The sequence below is a fragment of the Lithobates pipiens genome, unplaced genomic scaffold (assembly GCF_037356315.1).
Source record: "Lithobates pipiens isolate NorthernLeopardFrog02 unplaced genomic scaffold, aLitPip1_a1.2 Scaffold_27, whole genome shotgun sequence".
Classification (NCBI taxonomy): Eukaryota; Metazoa; Chordata; class Amphibia; order Anura; family Ranidae; genus Lithobates; species Lithobates pipiens.
Genome location: NW_027507788.1, coordinates 76,531,985 through 76,547,500, shown reverse-complemented (window position 1 = coordinate 76,547,500; position 15,516 = coordinate 76,531,985). Strand labels below are relative to the sequence as shown.

Here is a 15,516-nt window from a genome sequence, read left to right as displayed (position 1 = left end):
GAATACCAAAGTGGTGAGTTATAGCTGTAAATAAGCTTTGCTACACTAGTTAAATATGAATCAGACACTTAGATGTTACAGTCTACCTCTAGAATCCAAGAGTCTCCAGTAAGGTTTTATATTAGGTAAATGAAAAATAATTCCAGGATTTTCTTGAACAAACATCTTCTTTTGCTAGTTTTTCATTATCTACCCTGATCTAGAAGTTAAATGGTTTCATTTTTAGTATGCTTTTAAACTAGCTATTATACACTTTCAATTATGTGCAATATTTAGAAGTACCAGTCCTATTTTTGTGTTCGCTTTATAAAAAAAAAAAAAAAAAATTTCACATAAATGCTCTGTCTTTTTTAAATATGCAAAAAATTATAAATAGAAAGCCAACAGAAAAGACTAAGTTAGACTTACCGGTGACGGTATTTCTAAGAGCCTTTCAGGACAACCCCGGAGAGTGTAGCTCCACCTTGCAATCAGGAAACACATGCCCACTTTAAAAACACCTCCTCTTCCTCCATGGCTTCAGTTATTGTGGCCTTCCGACGCTGGAAAACAAAGCACAGAAAGCACAACACCATGGTAGAACTTAATACATTTACTAAGCATAACCTAGGGAGGGAAGTAACGGTTGTCCTGAAAGGCTCTTAGAAATACCGTCACCGGTAAGTCTAACTTAGTCTTTCTCAAATCGCCTTTCAGGACAACCCCGGAGAGGATAACCGAGAAACTTGCCCTAGGGCGGGACTACTGCCTGCAGAACCTTCCTGCCGAAGGCCTGATCTGCTGCAGACAGTAGATCTAACCGGTAGTGCCGGAGAAATGTCGAATAACTGGACCAAGTGGCAGCCTTGCAGATTTGTTCAGGCGTTGCACCGGCCCTTTCAGCCCAGGAAACTGCCGTGGATCTAGTAGAGTGGGCAGCAATACCTGAGGGAGGTATTTCTCCTTTTGCTTTATAGGCTTCTGTTATAGCCAACTTAAGCCATCTACCCAGCGTACTTTTAGAAGCTTTCTCCCCCTTGCGTGATCCAGAAAATATCACAAAGAGGGCGTTTGATTTTCTAAATTCTTTAGTAACTTTCAGAAACTGTAAAAGACATCTTCTCACATCCAATGTGTGAAAAACTTCCTCTCCTGCATTTGCTGGGGTTGCAGAAAATGTAGGTAACACTATTTCCTGTGATCGATGGAAAGTTGAAGATACTTTCGGTAGGAATGCTGGATCCGTCCTCAGTACCACCCTGTCCTGATAAATTTTAAGGAAGGGTTCTGTAATAGCTAGAGCTTGTAGCTCGCTGACTCTCCTGGCCGAGGTGATGGCCACCAAAAAGATTGTTTTTAAAACCACCTTCTGTAAAGAAGCTTCCTGTAAGGGTTCAAACGGTGCTCCCGAGAGACCCTGTAAAACCGTAGACAAATCCCAACTGGGAAAGTCTTTAAGGGCTACTGGTCTATTTCGAGCAAGAGCCCTAAAAAATCTAGAAATTAAAGTTTCTTTAGATAAAGTCTTTTCAAAGAAAACTGATAAGGCAGCCACCTGAGTCTTCAGGGTACTGGCTGCGAGACCCTTCTCCATTCCTTCATGGAGAAACTCCAAGACGGACACCGTGCTCTTGACCTTGAGTTCTCTAGAACTGCACCAGGAGTTGAACTTTTTCCAGACCTTCATGTAAATTGCCTGTGTAACTGCCTTCCTACTGGACAGCAGGGTCTTTACTACTTTATCTGAGAGACCTTTGGCTTTTAATAGGTCCTCCTCAGAAACCAGGCGGTTAGCTGCAGGAGTTCCACCTCTGGATGACTTACTGTCCCCTGGGATAACAGATCTTTTCTGAGTGGTAACCTCCATGGGGGCTTCGAGGCTAGGTTTCGAAGACCCGCGAACCAGGGCCTTTTTGGCCAAAAAGGAGTGACTAGTATTAAGTCTGTCCTTTCTTCCCTGAATTTCCTCAGTACTAGTGGAATTAGAGGAAAGGGGGGAAAGGCATAGCACAACTGGTAATGCCAGGGGTGAGCGAATGCATCCAACCCTATTGCTGCATCTCCTCGGTGAAGAGAAAAAAACCTGTCCACCTTTGAGTTCTGCTGGCTGGCAAAAAGGTCTACCTGTGGAACCCCCCAGGCCTCGGAGATCATCAGGAACACTTCCTGATTCAGACTCCATTCTGCCTCTAGTAATTTGCACCTGCTTAGGAGGTCCGCAAACAAATTCTGAGAGCCCTTCAGATGCACTGCCGATAGTGAGGCTGTGTTCTGTTCTGCCCAGGCTAACAACAGATTGGCCAGTTCCATCAAGCTCCTGCTTCTGGTTCCCCCTTGCTTCATAATGTAGGTAACCGCTGTTGTGTTGTCTGACAACACCTGGACATGGTGGCCTTTCAAACTCTGCTGAAATGCCAGTAAACCCAGAAAGATCGCCTTCAACTCCCTCCAGTTGGATGATCTTTGAGCTTCCTGTTTGGACCAGACCCCCTGAGATGTCTGACCATCCAGATGGGCTCCCCAGCCCCAGGCACTTGCGTCTGTAGTAAGGCGCTTGTCCACAGGAAAGGTCCACACCAGGCCCCTTGAGAGGTTTGCCTGGTCTCTCCACCACCAAAGAGCCCTTTTCGTCTTTGACGAAATTTTTAGCTGTTTTTCCAAAGGATCTTGATGGGACCAGCTTGACAGAACCTCCCTCTGAAGGGGTCTGGAATGGAACCTGGCCCACTGAACAGCCGGGATTGCTGCCGTAAGCAGGCCCAGAACTGCCATAGCCATCCTGACTGAGACTGTCTGGTTGCTCTGTATCCGCTGTAGAGCTAGCTGTAACTTTTTCCTGTTTTTCCAACGGTAGGAAAACTTTCTGGAGAATCGAATTTAAGGTATACCCCAGAAATTTCATTTCCTGTGAGGGGGTCAGGATTGACTTCTCTAGGTTTAGAAGCCATCCCAGGCCCTCGAGGTGAGACTGGGCCCTCTGGAGATTGACTAGGACCTGCTCCCTGAAGTCTGCAAAAAACAAAAGGTCGTCCAGATAAGGAACTACTGGAATCCCCTTCAATTTCAGGGGTTCCAAGGCCTCTGCCATAATCTTCGTAAAGACCCTGGGAGAGGACGAGAGTCCGAACGGCAGAGCCCTGAATTGGAGGTGCCATACCGAACTCCCCACCTTCAATGCCAGGCGCAGGAACTGCTGCGATGCCTGATGAATTGGTATATGAAGGTAGGCATCCCTTAGGTCCAGGGATGCCATGAAGCATTCTGGGGTCAACAGCTTTGTGATGGAGAAAATTGTATCCATCCTGAAAAGTTTGTACCGAATGAACCTGTTCAGGAATTTCAGATTCAGGATTAGACGGTACTTCCCTGAGGGTTTTTTCACCAGAAAAATATGTGAATAAAAACCCCCGCCCTGCTGGTTTACTGGGACTTGAATCAGAACCTCTTGCTGTATCAGCTCCTGTAACAACAGCTTCATTGCAGAGGCCTTCTCCTGATCCCTTGGCAATGTTGTCACATAAAACCTGCTTGGGGGTAGTTCTGAAAACTCCAACCTGTACCCCTGATCGACAACGCTCTTCACGAACAGATTTGGAGACAGCCTGTCCCATTGTTCGCGAAAAGCTGACAGTCTCCCCCCCACTGGGGAGATATTGTCACTTGTTCTTAGGGGACTGCTCTGGGGGAGATCTAAAGAGGACTCCACCCCTGCCTTTGCCCTTCTGTGAACCCCATCTGCTCTTGTGCTCCTGGTCTTTTTTATGGGACTGCTGAAAAGCACGAAAATTCTTTTTAGCAATCTGCTTTTTCTTAACTGGAAAAGCCTTCTTTTTATCGGCTGTTCTATCCAGCACAGACTCTAAATCGGGACCAAAGAGCAAGTCACCCGAGAAGGGAAGACCACACAGCTTGACCTTAGAAGCAGTGTCCCCAGACCATGTTTTCAGCCAAACTGCTCTCCTGGCTGAATTTACAAGAGCCGAAGACCTGGCGGCCAGTTTAACCGATTCTGCTGATGCATCCGCCATGTATTTGACTGCATTCAGGATCAGTGGAAAGGACTCTAAGAGATCCTTGCGGGGTGTCCCCGCCTCAATATGGCTCTTCAGCTTCTCTACCCAACATTCCAGATTCCTGGCCACCACCGTAGCTGCCATTGCTGGTTTTAGACTGACTGACGCGGCATCCCAAGATTTTTTAAGGATGGAGTCAGCTTTTTTGTCCATTGGGTCTTTAAGGATCCCCATATCCTCAAAGGCTAGATCCGTTCGTCTGGATACCTGTGAGAAAGCTGCATCGACTCTGGGTTTTTTGTTCCAAACCTCTGAGTCCTTATCTTCGAAGGGAAACCTTCTCTTGAGAGCTTTAGAGAAGAAAGGGGCTTTTTCTGGGTCCTTCCACTCTTTTCTCACTGAATCTGAGAGGACCCTGTGGACAGGAAAAACTCGCCGTTTTGTTTCGTCCAACCCCTGGTACATTTTATCATGAACTGACAGTTGTACTTTTTCTTCTTGAATTTCTAGAGTAGTGTAGATTGCTTTTAAAATATCATCTACTTCCTCTAGTGATAGCTTGAATTTGGAGCCCCTGCTATCTTCTTCCTCTTCCTCCTCCTCAGAATCCCTGAAGGAGATGAGAGTACTACCCCCTTCGTCTCCAGACTCTTCAGTTTCCACCTGTCTGGATGACGACGCCCTGGGGCTGGGCGGTAAGTTCTGAGGCTCGGTCTGTGCGGGAGGGTTTTGTATCAGGATGGACCTGACTGAACTCAAGGAGTTTGTCAGCTCTTTAACCGAAGAAAACAAATCCTTATATTGTTGAGATGTTTCCTCTTCCATCAATTCTCTGATACAATTTCTGCACATTGCCTTCTACCATGAATCTCTGAGGGGGGTTTTGCAAGAAGGACATTTTCTCTGACCTGGTCTAGCTTTTCCTAGTGATTTTTCCTGAAACGACATACAGGTTTAACTCACTAAAAGCTCTCAACAACCAGTTGTTTAACACCAAGCCAGTGCAGAGACCCACCACCAAACAGACCACTAGTGAGACCCCAGAACTAGGCTGCAAAAGGTCAGAGCGAAGTCCACCTCAGACCTGCAGCGACAGGCCCCCAAGAGGGGGGAACAAAACAAAGACATAACCCACAGTAAAGCAGAGGGTGCCAGTGCACCTTACGTACCTGGGCTGGACCGGTGCTGGGGGCGCCTGTCTCCGCCATAGCTGGCTTGCACTCTTCCATCGCTTGAGTGAGGCAGCTATTTTACAAACAGCTCTCATTTTAAATTTTCCCGGCCGCCGCGTCATCAAGGCCGGCCGGAAGCGGAAGCACGCGGTCACCTGACCCGCCCCATGACCCCTGCGTTCCAGGCGCTGAACCACGGCGCCACGCCCCCTCAGAGCGCCCGCGCGTCACCGTAAACGACGCCGCCCGGGACCCGGCGCCGAAAACGGAGCCATGCCGCTGACCTGCAGCGGCCTCCGCCAGCAACAGAGCCCTCCCTGTGCTAACAAGCGGACACCGGGCACCCGACGCCGGCACTCCGAGGGTCCTTACTCCCGTGAGATGGCGGGACCAGGAGCTCCAGGAGTCCTCTCCCCGTGGAGATGCTGCTGGGGGTCAAAGAGAAACAACCTGCAACAAAAGGTAAGCCTTACTCCCCTGCAGAGAGTGTAGCTCTCCCTGGTTCAGGCACATGCTTCCTCCAAGGAGGAAACACAATAACTGGAGCCATGGAGGAAGAGGAGGTGTTTTTAAAGTGGGCATGTGTTTCCTGATTGCAAGGTGGAGCTACACTCTCCGGGGTTGTCCTGAAAGGCGATTTGAGAAATTTTGGAATCTACAGAGTTAGAAAACCCCCTGTTTTTATATAATCTATCGCTCCACAAATGCGAACTATAAAATGCTAACTATAAAATAGATTTTTACTCTATGATCGATTATTTATAAGGGTTAAATTGTAAGGCATGAAATTCAATAAACCATAGCCAACAATTTCCGGCCATCTGTTTAGACTATTATGTGAGGGTAGGTTGGGGTCACCAACCTACCCTCACGTTGTAACTAAGTGGATTTAATTTGATCCATCTCGGTGAACGCAGCAGTTCCTTGATCTATCACATAATAGTGGCAGCGCAGGAATAACTACCCTATTAGCCTGTTTAGACTATTGCAAAGCTGTGATGGACAACCTTGTGCCATCATCTAGAAAAAGGCAAAAAGCCATGTTCCCTAGAATATCAGTTCACACCGCTGTGCTTACAAAAAGTATGGTGTGCAGTACTTTTTTCTTCCCATCGCAGGGTGGTGCAAAGCAATCCACACCATCTGATGCTGCAGTCAAGTTTGTGACATTTTAATAAAGTTTTCACAACAAAAAACAAACAAGCAGTTCGATGCACTACTTTCAGCTCATTGCTTTAATAGACAGTCAAAAACTTTTGGATGCTATGGGAAACTGCATATCATGTAAAAGTGCTTATTATATAAGACTGCAGTGTAGGTAGCAATTTTACATAGTTATGATCTTCGGTCTTTAGCCAATATTGGCTCATAAAAGGTTTCCTTCCCTAAACTTCTGAAATACTCATTGGCAGGAATTCCACTGCACAGAGAGTTAATACCCCTTACATAAAGCCAAGCACAGATTTACCAATAGGCAAAGTAGGCCTGTGCTTACCAACAAGCTGCACACTTCCGTGTACTGGCCAATCCACATATAAGCTACAAGGAAATGTTCCGTATAAAATAAGAAGTGATCCTAGCAGAAGGGGGTTCTCAGGCAACAAACATTGTTCATCTTTAGATCTGGTAATGAAAATCTCTACAAATGTTATCTTACATAGCAATAGGCCACAAAAAGGCCCATTAGTACCCAAACACCTTCCCATAGGCTTTTGTGAGAAAACATATCTGGAGTGTAGGCCCCAGAATTACTCCTACTGCTGCACAAGTGTTATAGTACAATTGACTGCATACTTACAAACTGCTGCATAAAGCATTGTGAGAGGGCTCCTCAAAAGGCCCTATTTCACCACATTGCAACCACACATTCTTTTGAGGTCTCTGGTTGTCAAATGAATGAACCCAATATGTCTGAAGTTATTCAGTCATCGGCATTGCCTAGTGACAACCAAGCAAATTCAAGAAACGCCCATAGAAAAATGAAATATGAAAGTTTAATTAGGATTGGCTACTATGAGGCAATACAGTTTTTTTTTTCTTGTTTTTTTAGGCTTTGTTAAATGAGCACCCAAATGGTTTCTCGTCTAGCATCCCAAATGCTAGCCTGCCATTACACTATGGCCACAACACAGGGCTCCGGACAGATTAAGCCAGTCTTTCTTAACCCCAGAGGAACCACTAAAATAATTTTCAGGTAGCAAAAAAGCCTTACTAAAGTCAATTCATCAGGGTCAATGAGAAAAGTTCCCCTGATGTTGGTGGGCAATAGGAAGATTCCAACCTTTAGGCTACTTTCACACTGAGACACTTTGCAGGCGCTATAGTGCTAAAAATAGCGCTGCTTTACCGCCGGTGCCCGCCTGCCCCAGCGTGAAAGTAGCCTTAGACAGCTCAAAAGATTGGCGTGATGCTGCTGGCTTTGCCAAATTACATCGGCCCCAGAATTACGTAGGCACCATCATTTAAAAGTCAATTAGCCATTGCTGAAGGAACCTCAGGGTTCTACAGACCCCTAGCTGTGAATGACATGATTAAATGACTGTCCCTTGATATTGACTGTACTCGCTAATATATCATTATGATTTTCTTCCCCAATATCCGGTTGGTTTATAAACATTTAACTCTTTATTCCTTCTGCTTATTGTGTCACCAGAGGTAAACTTTTTTACCTACTAGGCAAGATTCATTAGAGCTTTTCTATCATTTATTACCCCATGTATCTGCATCACTATTTAACCACTAATTATTATTTATTTTAAATCCAAAACAGTTGTTAGTATTGAAATGAAAATAAAGTAACATCAATGCTGACGAAGACACGCACCTATAATGTACATATTCTGCCATGACTGCTTTATATGTGCTACTTTCAGCAGTAAAAATTAACACATGACCTAAAATGACAATATAAACACCCCTTTCTACTACAGCTTCCAACATCCTCCACAAGCTGCTTCAATTTACTAAGTGTCATGAAAAACCTACCAATGATCCTATGACCAATAAGCACATTCCATTTATTTTAGGATCCCCTTAATTTATAAGCCCCCCCCCCCCCCCCCCCATCATTTGCAATGATGCACGCGCTATTTATGATTTTAGCCATCCCCAGCCCTCCGCAATGCGTCCCTGGCCTTCTTACAGCAGATCAGCCATCAGCCAACCCAGTAGAATACGCAGTTATGAACACAACCCCATTAAGGCACGTTTATAGCATTCCTCTCCTTTCCATTAATGACAAAAGAAATCGAATCCCAACACAATCAGTCATGCACAGAAAAATAGAGGCAAAAATAAAATAAGCACATAGAGAATGTAAAAAAAAAAATAAAGGAAATAATAGACACATTCAATAGCCAATAATGGGGTTGCTGTCACAACGCTGAACACTGCAATGAATAGCTTGCTGCCTGCAAAATGCATACCCCCGGTCAGTGACTGGATAGGAACAGCTGCTGGAAGGGATTACTTCTGCCTTTCTCATACAAATATGACCAGCTTGTCTGCAAAGGCAGAATGGATCAAGCAGCTAGAACCCCAGATTGCCCTATTGCACAAAAGATGGGGGCGATCTGCTGCATAAGCATACACCTGCAATCGGATCAGCACTCATCTCCTACCTTACAGGGTCTTTGGAAGCTGCTGAGCCCCAATGCAGCAATGTCAAGGAGAGAGTAGCAGCACCACCTGCACAAGCCCAGGCAGGCACGGACAGATGTATATACTGACAGACGCAGGGAAAGCAGCAGCGTATTCCAGGTGCTCTGTACTATATTGTTATGGTGACTGGAGCCAGCAGAGAGAGAGGATGAGGTAATGTGCAGGAAGGGAGGGAGGGAGGGGGAGGGGGGGGTGTGGGAGTGTTAAAAATAACTCAGGTTGATGTCATCTCCAGCCAATCAGAATTCCAGCCAGCCAGAGCTGTGATGTCACCTCTTAGCCTGATTAAAACAATCCCCTCGGTGGATTTTCCACTGACACACGGCATTAACCCTTTCCCTGAATCAGCACACAAAGCCTGGAGTCTTGATGAGGGTGGAAAGTAAAAAATATTGACAAGTATATTATCCTAGTGACCAGTTCTGTTGAGAGATGCAATATGTATAATTTTGGTTGAATGTTAAAAAATAGATTGCAACGGTAAATAAGAATACAATTGAAAAACACAATAGATTGTAATGGTGAAAAAAAAAATGGAAAAAAATGGTGTAATGTATGAGATAATGCTAGAGACAGGGGGCTAACCCACAACCATCTCTTCTTTTCCTTACCATATTGTTCTGTCATGGTTCGCAGCTTTAATTGAATTAGCACAATAAAAGGTACAGAATACTTCTGCTTGCTTTCTCTGTTTATATTTTTCAAATCCCCACCTCCATCCTGGTCACTGATAAGAAGACACAGAACACAGCTATTGCCAAAAGATCATCTTTGCTTTGATCCATGAAAAAAAAAAAATGCCTAGAGTGAAAGCTGAAAGTAAAGCAAGCAAACAATGGGGTTAAAGATTGTTCAGCATCTGTGGTCTGGCACAACAATCTGAATCTTCAATCAAACTGTCATCTCCATCTCATTTCATCCAATTCCACAGGGTAGAATAGAGGGCCTGCTGCAGGAATTTATTTTACAAAGATTTTTATTGTGAAGTAACAAGTTTATGAGTCAATACAATAGACTTACAGTTGGATTTCGGTACAGGTAGTTTCAGTTAAGTATAATTCAAGCAGATTTTCTTCTAACCGTGTACACATTCACTGGATCAGGAGAGACCCTAGGTTTCACATAGATGTAACACAGACCTGGCCTGGAGTTTGCCCGAAGCCTATAGTAATCATATCTGATAAAGTGGAAAGAGGGAAAAAAGAGAAAAAAAAAGGGAGGGAGGGAAGGAAAGAGGGGAAAGGTGAAGAGACAAGAGTAGGGGGAATAGAGGGGTCTGGAGAGAAGAGAGGGAGGTCAGAAAGTGGAGGGGGGGGATTGAAGAGGAGGAGGATGAGCCCACGGGGTGCGCACCACTGGGCCCCTACAGCGACAGCAAGGTGACATTGAATCTGGGAGAATGGTGGTACTCTATCCAGGGTTGCCAGACTCTAAGAAATTTGGTATGAGTGTCAGAGAGAACAGAGGACAGTTTTTCATTGACCATGGCATCATTCAGACGGTTTTTGACTGCCTCAAAGCTAAGGGCCGGGGGTTCTCCATGCCCGCGCTATTGTCAGCTTAGTTGCGGTAAAGAGATGCTGCGCCAACTGTCGTTCTGGGCGTAGTAGGTCTGGTATTGCTTTGCCGAGAAGAGCCTCGAATGGATCCTTTTTTAGGTTCACCCGAAGTAGGCTGCGAAGCAACGCGTAAACCCTGACCCATAGTCTGCACACCTTCGGGCACGTCCACCAAATATGGGCCATTGTGCCCTCCTGGTCGCACCCCCTGAAACAGAGGGAGGAGCAGGTGGGAACGAAGCGGGCTAAACGTGTCGGGGTGTAATACCACCAGTATAGGACCTTATAGGCGTTCTCTAGGATCGTGACGTTGCATGAGCATTTTGACAGGGTTAGGGTCATTGCCTGCCAATCTTCTGGATCCAACTTCTTCCCCAGATCCTTCTCCCACTGCAGGTGATAGGATCGCACCGTGGATTTCCTCTTGGCGATCAAGGCTGAGTATATTAACGATATCAGACCAGGAGAGTGAGGCCTGGATCTGCAGATGCTTTCAAACGGAGACAACCTGTAAGGGGTGTCCTGGGATTTGGTAAGGCTTTGAAGGAAGTGATGAATCTGAAGATATCTAAAATACTCCCTTAAGGGTATATCGTGAGACGAGCGCAAGGCTGCAAATGGTAGTATTCTAGTGGGTGCAAGTAGTGAATGAACGTCTACGAAGCCATTCCGGGTCCACCAATTGAATTGCGCAGAATTATCAAGACCCGGGAGGAAAAGAGGGCAACGAAGGAGTCGCAGCAGCGGGAGATGGGGAGAAGCCAACCCTGCAGAAAACTTCACTGAGTCCCAAACTCTCAAAGTGTGGATCATGCAGGGCCCCGTAATCGTGGGGTGGTGTTTCGGCCGGAGCCAGGGTAAAGAGGAAATGGGGATGGGGTCCACTTTGAGTAGGTCGATCGACGCCCACAATGGGAGATGATACGTCTCGTGGAGGTGAGAGAGGGGTGCTATAGCGGCTGCTGTATAGTAGTCTCGTAGATTTGGGACCGCAAGGCCTCCATTCGCTCTTTTAGCAAACATGATTTGTCTGTTGATACGAGGGCGAGACGACCCCCAGATAAATTGTAGGACCCTACGCTGATGAATATTGAGGATATGCGAAGGAACCGGGATTGGGAGGACCCTAAAGTAATATAGTAGCTTCGGGAGATATGCCATTCTGATGGCTGATATCCTCCCGGAAAAGAGAGGGGTGAAGATGACCACGATGTCAGCATATCTGATAACTGCTTGAACAAGGGTGGGTAGTTGGCTTGATATAGGGCCTGGTATGTGGAGGTGATGCGAATTCCCAAATAAGGTAGAGAGGAGACCCATTGATAGGGAAAGGCCGATTGCAAGTCCCTCAGTAGCTCCTGGGACAGGTTGGTCGACAATGCCTTGGATTTGGACGGGTTGATCTGAAGCCCTGAGAGTGATGCAAACGTCCGTAGTAGGGCGTGTAAATTGGGCAGAATGGTTCTAGGGGAAGTGACAGAAAGGAGAATGTCGTCGGCAAACAAGGAGATCTTATGAGGAGAACTGGCAATTTCAATGCCCTTTATATCAGGGTGCGTTCTTATCGCTTCCGCCAGGGGTTCCAGCGCCAGTACAAACAGAAGGGGCGATAACAGGCATCCCTGGCGGGTCCCTCTTCGAATGTCAAAAATGGGGGATTCAAACCCGTAATTTTTTACTTTTGCTCTGGGGGAGTCGTAAAGCGCCGACATCCAGGACATAAACGGGGACCCAAAGCCAAAATGCCGCAGAACCAACATAAGATAGAGCCATGACAAGGTATCAAAGGCTTTAGTCATGTCGAGGGAGAGAAGCATAGATTCAAGGGAGCGAGTGTGAGCTAGGTGTTGTAGTTGCACTATACGGCGGATTGCGTCGCCAGCTTGTCTCTGGGGCACAAAACCAACCTGATCTTTTTTTATCAGACGAGGGAGAAACGAGCTTAGGCATGTCGCCAAGATTTTTGTCAGGAGCTTCATATCGATATTGATAAGTGAGATAGGCCTGAAATTGGCCCAAGATGAGTGATCTTGGTCCGGTTTCAGAATCATAACTACGTTTGCCGTCAGAAGATCCGGGGTAAGAGGAAAGCCTCTCTTTACCGAGTTGTACATAGCCACCAGATGGGGCGTCACAACTGATGCCAGTTTCCTGTAATATAGCGCGGTATAGCCGCCCGGCCCGGGTCGCTTGCCCACCCTAAGTTCTTTTATAGCTTGTAGAACCTCTGAGGGTTGAATGTCCCTATCCATAAGGGCGACATGGGCTCCGGTCAAGGATGGGAGCAAAAGACCCGCGAGAAAGTCCACCGTTCTTTGAGTGGAAGCTCCCTCTGATGCCGTATACAGCTTCGCTAGGCGAAACCCAAACTGTTCTAGAACATGCTTCGGGTTCCCGGAAAGGACATTGTTGCGATCTCTCAGCGTGATTGGGGTTATTTTGGGGGCAAATATTCGGAGTCTGTTGGCCATCATGCGAGTCGGTTTATTTGCTCTCTGGTACCATCGCTGACGGGACCAGCGGAGTACCCGCTCAGCCCCCTCAGTTAGGCACAAGTCAAGCTCAGATCTGGTTCATTCCAGTAGTTTGCGGTTGCCCGGGGTAGGAAACTGTTTAAACCTCTCGGATATCTCTGCCAGTCGGGACTCCGGCTCCTTTTGTTTTCTCTCTCTAGTTTTCTTACAGGCCGAGGCTAGGCCAATTATACATCCATGCAAAACTGCTTTATAAGCCTCCCAGAGGACCACTGGCGAGGTAACTGAGCCCAGGTTTTCCCGAAAGCAATCCTCAGAGGCCTTAATAATTTCCTCTGTAGTTTCTACATGAGTAAGGAGCGAGTCGTTCATGACCCAAGGAGAAAGTCAGGGTCTATCCAGGATAGAGTGGCAGACAATCAAGACAGGGTCGTGGTCAGACCACGGTACGGCCAGGACTGAGGCCGCTACCACCAGTGTTAAGTGTCGTCTAAACATAAACATGTGGTCAATCCGTGAATGCACTTGGTGGGGGTGGGAATAATGGGTGTAGTCTCTGCCCTGCGGATGGCATTCCCTCCATAGGTCAACTAGGTCATGGGACTTGTGACACTAGAAGGAGTACGGGAGTGGTCTTCATTCTATCTTTATTTGCCGCTGAATGTTACTTGATGCCTTTTTATCTCATCATAAATGTGAGTTGAACATCATTTTATTTAATAAAAGGTTATTGACCTATCATTAAATCTGCGCAATGAGACCACTCTTCTTATATTTTCTATGGTTATTGGGAGAATTATTTGTCTGAAACTTGACAACCAGAGGAATACCTGGGAAGTGAAGTGTTAACTAAGCAGGAATAAGAGTTCTTGGATGATTTTCTTTGAGAGGATTACATTCTTGTAGATGAAGGGAAGCCGACATAGAAGATCTTCTTTGATTCATTACATGTGTTTATATTTACAGACTGATGGTAAGAGTCAGTGATTTTGGGTGTTGGTGACGGTTCCCCCCACTTTTACATATGAAATGGAATATGTTCCTTCACTTCTCTACGTTTGAATCTGATTACTTTATTTGAGGATATCCCATTGGAAATCGCTAATTACCGAATTGAACTCTAAAAAAAATTTTTATTTTATATGTTGTTTATATTTTACAAAGAGCGCTATATCATAATTTATATTTAGGTCATGGGATTGTAGGGCTCGGGTGAATAATTTGGCGCTCGACGTCGGGCCGTTTTTCTCCGGCGGGTGTTCGTCTAATTTAGGGTTAAGAATTAGGTTGGAGTCTCCTGCCAGTAGAAGGGTGCCCTTGCCGTGGGAGGCCAGCAGCGCGCAGACATGGGTCAGAAAGGGTCCTGGGCTCACATTGGGGGCGTAGTACGTCAGTATGGTCACTTCCGTGTCATGGATAGTGCCTTGAAGCAGTAAATATCTGCCGTCAGGATCATATCTGTGTAGCGCATCTAAATGGAGCTGACTTGTGGAACGTCACGAGAACCCCGCGTTGTTTGGTTGGGGCATTAGCCAAAAAAACCTGAGGAAATTGAGCATAAAAGTACTTAGGATGAGAGGTCTCAGAAAAATGTGTCTCCTGTAAGCAAGCAATATCAATGTGTTGTCTGCGAAGAAACTTAAAAACTTTAACTCTCTTGTGGGGGGAGTTCATTCCCTGAACATTCAGGGACAACCACTTAATCGTCATTGATAGAGTAGCAGAAAATCGCTTACCTGGAGCCGAAGTGCACACCCCGTGCGGCCGAAGGAGAGAGGGAAAAAGGAAAGAAGTAAAGAGGGGGGTGGGGAAGGGATAGAGAGCATCATTATAGCATGGAAAGTAGAGACATGCAATGCTAGGTACCAATAATTATTACACAGCAAGATTGCTATCGGTCGTGGGACATAAAACCCACTACGTGGTTGGGAGTTGGCTCGAGCAGGAGTCTGAGCCAAGAACCAACACATGGGGGAGTGGTGGTCCGTCGGAAACCACCTGACTTAACATTAACAATTATTGCAAATGTCAAAGAACATGACAACAGTGACATAACTGCATAAACAATAAAACAAACATCAGTAAGAGTAAACAGAAAGAAAAGTAATTCTGACATAAGGAACAGAGAACCCATAAGCTAAGGCCTGAAAAATTGCTGTGGTTAGACGGTAAATCTCTTGTTCCAAAGAGGGAGGGAAAAAAAACAAAAAAACAAAAACAAACCCCCACAGCCAACCTGCAGCTAGTACCGTCTAAGTCAGGCATTAAAAACATATGAACCCGTAAAACCAAAAAACAAAAACTTTGGGACGGGCCGAGGGCCACGCCCTGTCTTAAATGAAACAGTCTACGCATAGGCCCATTGAGTAAGCGTAAGAGCAGGATAATAGTCCTCAGATGGTCACGGTAATAGACCTCCTGGACTAATAGTTCCTGGGTAGCAATGGGGGGCCCTGCTTCGTAAGGTCGTGCGTCATGGGTCACAACCGCCCATTTCTTTGAGGGCCAAAAAAAAATAACAAAAAAAAAAATTTGAGTAAGGCGGTGGACAAAAATCTCAAAAAGAAAAAGGAAGAAAAAAAATAAAATTTGGATTGGGCTGTTGTGGCTGGGGGAAGAAGACAGTCATTCCCTGAGTGACATCAGTCCTCATGGAAAT

General features: G+C 45.9%; 1 protein-coding gene across 1 annotated transcript in view; it reads right to left on the bottom strand.

The window, feature by feature from the left end:
* Positions 1–8,954, bottom strand: part of LOC143933928 (dual specificity protein phosphatase 8-like) — a 42,797-nt gene extending 33,843 nt beyond the window's left edge. Inside the window, exon 1 of the mRNA XM_077457084.1 lies at positions 8,785–8,954. The gene's annotated coding sequence lies outside the window, so the exon portion shown is untranslated. The remainder of the gene's footprint in view (positions 1–8,784) is intronic.
* Positions 8,955–15,516: the final 6,562 nt, after the last annotated feature.